The sequence below is a fragment of the Scylla paramamosain genome, chromosome 10 (genome assembly GCF_035594125.1).
Source record: "Scylla paramamosain isolate STU-SP2022 chromosome 10, ASM3559412v1, whole genome shotgun sequence".
NCBI classification, from domain to species: domain Eukaryota; kingdom Metazoa; phylum Arthropoda; class Malacostraca; order Decapoda; family Portunidae; genus Scylla; species Scylla paramamosain.
Window position 1 is genome coordinate 6,136,848 of NC_087160.1, and position 8,153 is coordinate 6,145,000.

General features: G+C 48.4%; 1 long non-coding RNA gene across 1 annotated transcript in view; it reads left to right on the forward strand.

Moving 5' to 3' along the window:
• The first annotated feature begins 1,539 nt into the window (after positions 1-1,539).
• Positions 1,540-8,153, forward strand: part of LOC135104177 (uncharacterized) — a 121,391-nt gene continuing 114,777 nt past the window's right edge. The window contains exon 1 of the long non-coding RNA XR_010270320.1: positions 1,540-1,876. This is a non-coding gene — a long non-coding RNA (uncharacterized LOC135104177). The remainder of the gene's footprint in view (positions 1,877-8,153) is intronic.

The window sequence follows — 8,153 nt, forward strand, 5'->3', positions numbered from 1 at the left end:
AATAATAATAATAATAATAATAATAAGACAAAAGCTTTCCATTTCCATAAAGAAAGAGAGTGAAAAAAAAAACTCCGAGGATGAACTGTAGTGGAAACGTAAGAGAAAAGAACAGATTTGTCTACCTCATTCTAAGTTTTATCATCAATTCCACTCCTAACTGTCCGAATTAGAGAATCAATACGGACAACAGGAAGGAAAAAAAAAAAAAAAATGCAATCTTTACTATGGCACAGGGAAATAAAAAAAAAAAAAAAATTCTGGAAAGGTTCACAATAACACAAAGAAAAACAATATTTCTGGAAAGATTCACAATAGTATATAAGAAACAATAATTATGGAAAAGTTAACAATTATGCATGAAAAAAACCACTATGGAAAAAAAAAAAATATATATATATACCTAGCCATTCCAGCAGAGAGAGAGAGAGAGAGAGAGAGAGAGAGAGAGAGAGAGAGAGAGAGAGAGAGAGAGAGAGAGAGAGAGAGAGAGAGAGAGAGAGAGAGAGAGTAATTATTCAACACATGCCGGTAACAGTTTGGTATTCTGAAGCAAAATATTATTGGAAAGCTTTCCCTGTGCGTAATCATGCTTGCTTAACTGCCTAACAACCCCACGTGACTTCCCTTACCTAGAATGGGCGCCAAACTAGCCCAGCAATAGAATTTACCTCCATTTCCAGGATTTCCAGATTTCAGAAACGATGTAACCGGATTTTTTTCTCGCAACTGATAGAGGAAGCGTGGTGGTGGTGGTATTAGTAGTAGTAGTAGTAGTAGTAGTAGTAGTAGTAGTAGTAGTAGTAGTAGTAGTTGTTGTAGTGGTAGTAGTATTGGCTGTAGTGGTAGTGGTGATAGTAGTGGCAGTGGTGGCGGTGATGACGGTGGTAGTGATGATGGGTAATGGTGGTAGTGGCCGTGTGTTTGAGCAAAAGACCAAACACACACACACACACACACACACACACACACACACACACACACACACACACACACACACACACATTCCCAATAACCTATTCAACAGTCCACTCTCAAACTATCCTGGGGGAGGGGGAGGATAGAAAGAGGGGTGAAATAAAGGAATGAAGATGCAAACAAAGCTACCAACAACACACACCCGAGCAGCACCCCTGAAGCAGCGCAAGAAGCCACCTCGCGGGAGTCACATCACCACGGGACCTCCATTGACCCATACGATTTGCTGTAACTTCAGGGTCTGCAACGATTGGCCTTCTTGCTCTAAGGGCTCTTCAATTCAACCACCTCCTTATGTCTTCGCTCGAGGACTACAAGAGAAAAAGAGGAGGAGGAGGAGGAGGAGGAGGAGGAGGAGGAGGAGGAGGAGGAGGAGGAGGAGGAGGAGGAGGAAGAAGGGAAAGCATTGTTTTAATTGGTCTCTCTCTCTCTCTCTCTCTCTCTCTCTCTCTCTCTCTCTCTCTCTCTCTCTCTCTCTCTCTCTCTCTCTCTCTCTTCCCCCAACTTAATGTATACGATTTTTCTTGTTTTCTATTTCCCGTCCTCCTAAACAGAAACCTTCGGGAAAATCTCTCTTTATTTTTCGTGTACGAGTGCTGTGAGGCAGGTTCTTGTCTGTCCTCGATGTCTGCGTGAACAGGTAAGGGAGCACCCGCCCGCACGCCCACCGAGGAAAGGCGCAACACCGTGGTGGCAGCAGCAACGGTGGCGGTGGTGGTGGTGGTGGTGGTGGCAGCGGGGAATAGACGCTCGTGGCAGAAAAACACCGCCAGTATGACTCGGGCAGTGTGAGAGGAAGGGTGCCACGGGTTCTCCCTGGGCGCGACACCCACGCCACGCCACACCACGCCGCGCAGCCCTCAGCCCTCCTCTCCCGAGCGCCGACATCGCCTCGCAGGTACACACACCACTCGCTTCCCGCCCGCCACCCTCACCGCCACTGTCTTGAGTAATTCTCTCTCTCTCTCTCTCTCTCTCTCTCTCTCTCTCTCTCTCTCTCTCTCTCTCTCTCTCTCTCTCTCTCTCTCTCTCAAGAATACACAAAAGTTAAAATTAATCAAGAGTTTGTTTACGTGGACGCGAGGCACACACACTAACTAATAAGCACTGCCTTCTTCATGTACTGAGCCGCCGCGACCCCCGAGTGTGTCTTTCCCGGTAAGCCGAGGCAAGACACGCGGTCCTTCCCTCCTTCCCTCTCTTAAACAGTGTCCTTCCTTGCTTCCTTCCTTCCCTGCTCCTACTCTCACACACGACATGCGGCCGTTCCCTGCCTCCTTTCTTCACAAGACGCGCTGTCCTTCCTTCCCTTCTACGTTGAAAGAGTTCTTCCCACGCCCTTTGCTTCCTAAACTTCCTCTCTTAATCTCCCTCTCTCTCTCGTATGTAAACAATGTCGTGTTACTTAGCCCAGTAAGAGTTAATGTACACTTTACACTTCACTACACTTTGATTTTACCCAAAATGCCGAGAAGCGTGTTAACGTCACTCGATACACTCCACTTGTTTACACGTACACACTCAAATTCATACACTCACACACGCACACACAAGCATTATAAACATGAAAACTTTTTAGCAAATTAATAATTCCTCGCCTTCTCTCTTCCCCGAATAATGTAAAGGGACATTAAGATTCCACTTTAAGTTAAGAGAAAAATGGGAAAAGAAGTTTGCCGCAGACGAAGAAGGGGGAAGAACAGGGGAAGACGAAGGAGTGGAAACTATGCTAAACAAAAATTAAAACTCCGTAGAGAAAAAAAAAAAAGAGATAGAAAAAAAAGGATGGTGTGCAAAGGGAAGAAGAAAATTAGCCAGAAGGACCCAAGGTAAGACAAAGAAGATAAAAAGAAGGATAAGGAAAGGATAAAAAAAAGACCAAAGACCAGGAAGGCAAAGACGACCAATGAAAATCAAACCAGGCAGCGGTGACAGCTTTTGAGGCGAGGCACTGGTAGGTTCACTGGGACGCGGCAAGGACCTGGAGCTGTGTGCATGTGCGTGTGTGTGTGTACTTGCCTTTTGATGGACGGAAAAGTCTAGCGAAGGAAACTTTTACTAATACCGCACCGGCTCTTCATGCCCGCCATCCCTCCCTTTGGCGCTCCACGTATTGAGAACCATTTTTTTTCTTTCGGTTTTAAAATACTTTACTGTCTTTCCATGCCTCGGGGCTTTACAAATTCAGAAGGGGGTTGTTTTTTACCACCATGCACTACCATCTCTTTATCTCGCCCCTTGGTGCTCCACGTAACAGATGGTGGTGAGGGGGCGGCACTAGTGGTCCTCATCCTAGTGGCGACACGTGAAAAGTTAGTTTTGGGCGGGACTTCAACGCGGAGCTCCGACCTCGCTCACTCTCGGCTTGCGTGCGCTGCTGACCACCACACCACACCGCCCGCTTCTCTCTCTCTCTCTCTCTCTCTCTCTCTCTCTCTCTCTCTCTCTCTCTCTCTCACCACAGCCTACAGACACGCACTATGTTTACGATTCATAATCGCTTACCACAGCCTCTAGCATTCAATCTCTCTCTCTCTCTCTCTCTCTCTCTCTCTCTCTCTCTCTCTCTCTCTCTCTCTCTCTCTCTCTCTCTCTCTCTCTCTCTCTCCCTGCATTATTTATCGGTGTTGGAAAAACGTGAATGTTCATGACGTTATTCTGGGAAAGCGACGCCTAATTGGAGCTTATTTGTTAATGGAAGTAATTACCCGCATGCTGTGTGGGTAGGGGGCGGGCTGGGAGGGCAAGGTGGGCGGGGTGGGCGAGATGGGCGGGCGAGCGGCAGGAGTGGATGCTGTTTGCGGTGAGAGATCAAAAGTGAGCCTAAAATAATTAGAACCAGGAATTAAGGTTTTGTCACGTGATCTGAGGCTGGAGGCTGTGTGGGGCTGAGTGGGCTTTGGTGGGCTGGGGTGGGCTGGGGTGGACTGGAGGCTGGAATGGGGCTGGGAAATGACTAGGTTGGAGTCTTGATTGAAAGATAAGCGTGTTGAAGTGGTGGTTGGAAGATGAGTGGGCTGGGAGGGTGGGGAGAGATGAGTGGGCTGTGGTGGAGACGAGTGGGCTGGAGTAGGAGAGAGATCAGGGCTGGCAGGGAGGGAGATGAGTGGCCTGGTGGGCTGGAGTGGGCTAGAGTGGTCAGGTGGGGTGGGAGGGAGATGAGTCGGCTGGGAGGGAGGTGAGTGGGTTGGTGTTTGGCAGGGAGATGATTGGTGTGGGAGGGTGGGGGATAGATGAGTGGGTCTACAGCTGGTGAAGGAGGAAGGCTGCGCTACCGCGACTTCCACTTTACTGCCTTTAGCGGTGGAGTTTATTGTTCAATACGCCCTGTGTGTGTGTGCGTGTGATCGTGTTTTACGTGCCACAATGCCAGCATCCTCCTCCCCCAGCAGCCCCGCACACCTGTTTTACCTGCGCGTGCTGCCGTTTTGCGCCATAAAGTCTACTAATGAGGCGGTGGGTCCCCTCCCCCTCCTCGCCTCCGCTGCTTCTCGGCACGCGCTCTAAATAATTCCCCGACAACGCTGCAGAAAGCTATTGTGCCCCGCTACTCGCAGCCTCGCGGCCCCGCGGGGCACCCGGGGCGGGTGGCGCGCCTGAAACTTTTCCCTACATTTATCTTTTCACGAGGCACCACTCAGCCTGTTGCGGCGCGGCGATGCTTCCGGTTTTCCAATGTTATGAATAAATAGATAAACAAACAAACAATGGATATGAATGAATGAATAAATAAATACTAAGTAAATATTCACACACACACACACACATATATATATATATATATATATATATATATATATATATATATATATATATATATATATATATATATATATATATATATATATATATATATATATATATATATATATATATATGACAGAGAGAGAGAGAGAGAGAGAGAGAGAGAGAGAGAGAGAGAGAGAGAGAGAGAGAGAGAGAGAGAGAGAGAGAGAGAGAGAGAGAGAGAGAGAGAGAGAGAGAGAGAGAGAGGATTGGTTTGATTGCCCGTAAGAAGAAAATCCATGTGGAAGGTCATCATGTCATTAAGTGTGTGAGATAATAAAAGTGTGTGTCGCGCTGAGAGCATCACTTTCATGGCGGCGGTCGTGGGATGAGGGCCAGGAGGATTTTGTGAATGATTGAGTGATACTGATGGCGAGCAAGGAGCGAGAATTACGAGCGTGGAGGGCGGAACAGGTGGGAAGCATTAAAGAAGAAAGGATAGTTAGCTTGTGAAGAGTGTGTCGTTTCATTTACCGGCGGGGGAACAGTCCTAGGGGGTTAAGGGTCGCCGCGCCCCGCACACAAACAAGCAAGACAACCCTCCCGAGGCAGGTGTTTTGCGTCCACTGAGCGAGGGGCGCGGGCTGCCTCCTGTCTGCTTCCACCGCCACTTCACAAAAAAAAAAAAAAAAAAAAAAAACAACTGTCAAAAATGTTTCTGAGCTGCACAACGGAGCAGGAAATAAAATATGAACAAAATAGTGAGAGACTAAATAAACTTCTGAATTACACAACAAGGCTCAAAAATACATGTGACACACGGAAGAAAGGGTGGCAGAGCAAATCCCGCACTTTTAAGCCGGAGACTCGCAGCCGCCAGTTCGTAATTTTGAAATGAAACACGCTGGCCAGAATCCGTAGAGTTGTCAAAAATTACCACCTCACACCATTACAGCACTGCATGAACGTTGACTCACAGTGACAATATGAAACTTATTATCTTATTTGAGCACCACTGCATGAATTTAATGAACAGAAACAAAGGTACAGGAACTAAGACATGTCCCCTACCTACTCTGTTACTACATAGGATCTCATTCGTGGCTACCAAAGTAATGCACTGAACTTACACCAGAACTTAAGCTCGAGAAAGAGTCAAACGTAGAGATAAACGAAGAGAGAGAGAGAGAGAGAGAGAGAGAGAGAGAGAGAGAGAGAGAGAGAGAGAGAGAGAGAGAGAGAGAGAGAGAGAGAGAGAGAGAGAGAGAGAGAGAGAGAGAGAGAGAGAGAGAGAGAAAGGAGCCTGTCGTGTCTGTCAGCAGCTGGCGGGCATCTGTCACTCTCCAGAAGGCGTGGCACAAGGAAGCCTCACAGCTGCTACAAAAAGATCAGGGCACGTGAGGGACGCTGGTCGCGGGACGCAGGAATTCCCTGATAAGCCGACACAAGCCTGTCGCCCTTCGCTGACCACCTGACGCGGCCACTTCAGGTCAGCCCACCAAGTCCTCGCCGGAGTATTGGTGTGAAGTTTGGCTGAAGTTGGTGGCAGGGGTGAGGCGTGTGAGGACAGTGCTAGCTTCCTGAAGGAGGCAAGGGGACGGTGCTCCTCACCCCAGCCCCCTCACGCCGAGCCTCATGTCGAGCAAGACCAAGAGAGAGAATTCAGAGATTAATTTAATGCGATGGCTGCTTAATTTCGCCGTTTCTTTTTTTTGTGCGGGCCTGCGGCTTAACATTAGGATTTGGTGCAGTGAAAGGCGGGTATAATGATATGCATTTCATGGCTCATTCACGGTGCTGGCGGCATTCACGGTGCGGGGCGCGGGAGGGAGGCCAGCTGCCGCCAATGTGAATGGCCTGCCCGGGGTGCGGCTAGCCAGGCTGCTCCCTGCTGGCTCCTGATGGCCACATTACTGAAGTGTTTGCCGCCGTGGAGTGTGTTCTGTCCAAGGCACCCGCGCACACTCGCATGCACGCACTCATGCACCCTCCTCAACACATACACATGTCTGTATATATAGTCCACGCGATGCAACTCTTATCTTTTCTGTATGTGTCTTTAACGAAATTACATCTGTTAAGTGAAGAACAAACACCTGTAACATCAGGTGTTACTAAATGCGGGAGAGAGAGAAAGCACACTGAAAATCCATCCCTCTGTCACACACATACACACACACACACACACACACACACACACACACACACACACACACACACACACACACACACACACACACACACACACACACACACACACACACACACACACACCAAGTCACCACATGCCTGTTTGCTCTAGCATCTGACACCTTTGCTTACCAAGACACTTGTCGACGCAGGAGAGGAAAAAGAAAAAAAAAAGATAAAAAGACGAATAGAAAAAAGCCGCGGCACATTTAACACCCCGCCACAGTGAGGGTCGTGGCTGCGGGTCGCGGTTCATGACTCACACATGTTTTGGCGGGTGGGAGCAAAAGGCGAGACTGTACTTCAAACAATTTCCTGGCGGCTTGCAGACGTAACAGCGAAAAATGGTGAAGCATGGACGAGAGAGAGAGAGAACGGCGGTCAGTTAACTCCCAATGGACCTGTGCGGGGAGGCTGGGGGGTGGACTGGAGGGGGTAGACTGGATGGGGTGGACTGGAGGGGGAGAGTGGACGGAGGCAAAGCAGAGCAGGAAAATGTCAAGCAGAGAAAAGGATGAACAAGAAAAGACAGGACGGGACAGGGCGAGATGGAGCGGAGAGAGATGTGTGTGGACTGCATTGAAGGGAGATGGAGAAAGGACAGCACGTGGGACAGACATGTTGGACAGAGAGAGAGAGAGAGGGAGAGAGTCAAGGTAGGGTTTAGGGTAGGTCAAGGTGAAGGGCAGGGTAGGGGAAAAGAGCAGGGCGGGTCTGGCTAGATTGAGACGGGGCGGGGCGGGGCGGGGCGGGGACGGTGCTCCTGGCCAGGCAGTTCACCCTTAAAAACTTGTGTTGATCGAGTGCAATGCTGAACACACGCACTCTTGCCTTGCCTCGCCGCTGCTCTCCGCGCTGGCTAATTGAATTTCCATACAAGAATAATAATAATAAAAAAAAAAAGAATAGGAAAGTGAGGTAATTGCACAACACACACACACACACACACACACACACACACACATCGATAGTTCCTTTTTTGTCCAGTAAGAATAAACCAAAAGAAAAATATTACAGAAAACACTCAAGTTATCTTTGGTTTTATGCGTGAGCTTCGAGACGAGAAAGAGAGAGAGAGAGAGAGAGAGAGAGAGAGAGAGAGAGAGAGAGAGAGAGAGAGAGAGAGAGAGAGAGAGAGAGAGAGAGAGAGAGAGAGAGAGAGAGAGAGAGAGAGAGAGAGAGAGAGAGAGAGAGAGAGAGAATAGATATCTTCTTTTTCTTTTTCTCCACGTTTCTTTCTCCTCTACCTCGTTTTTTTC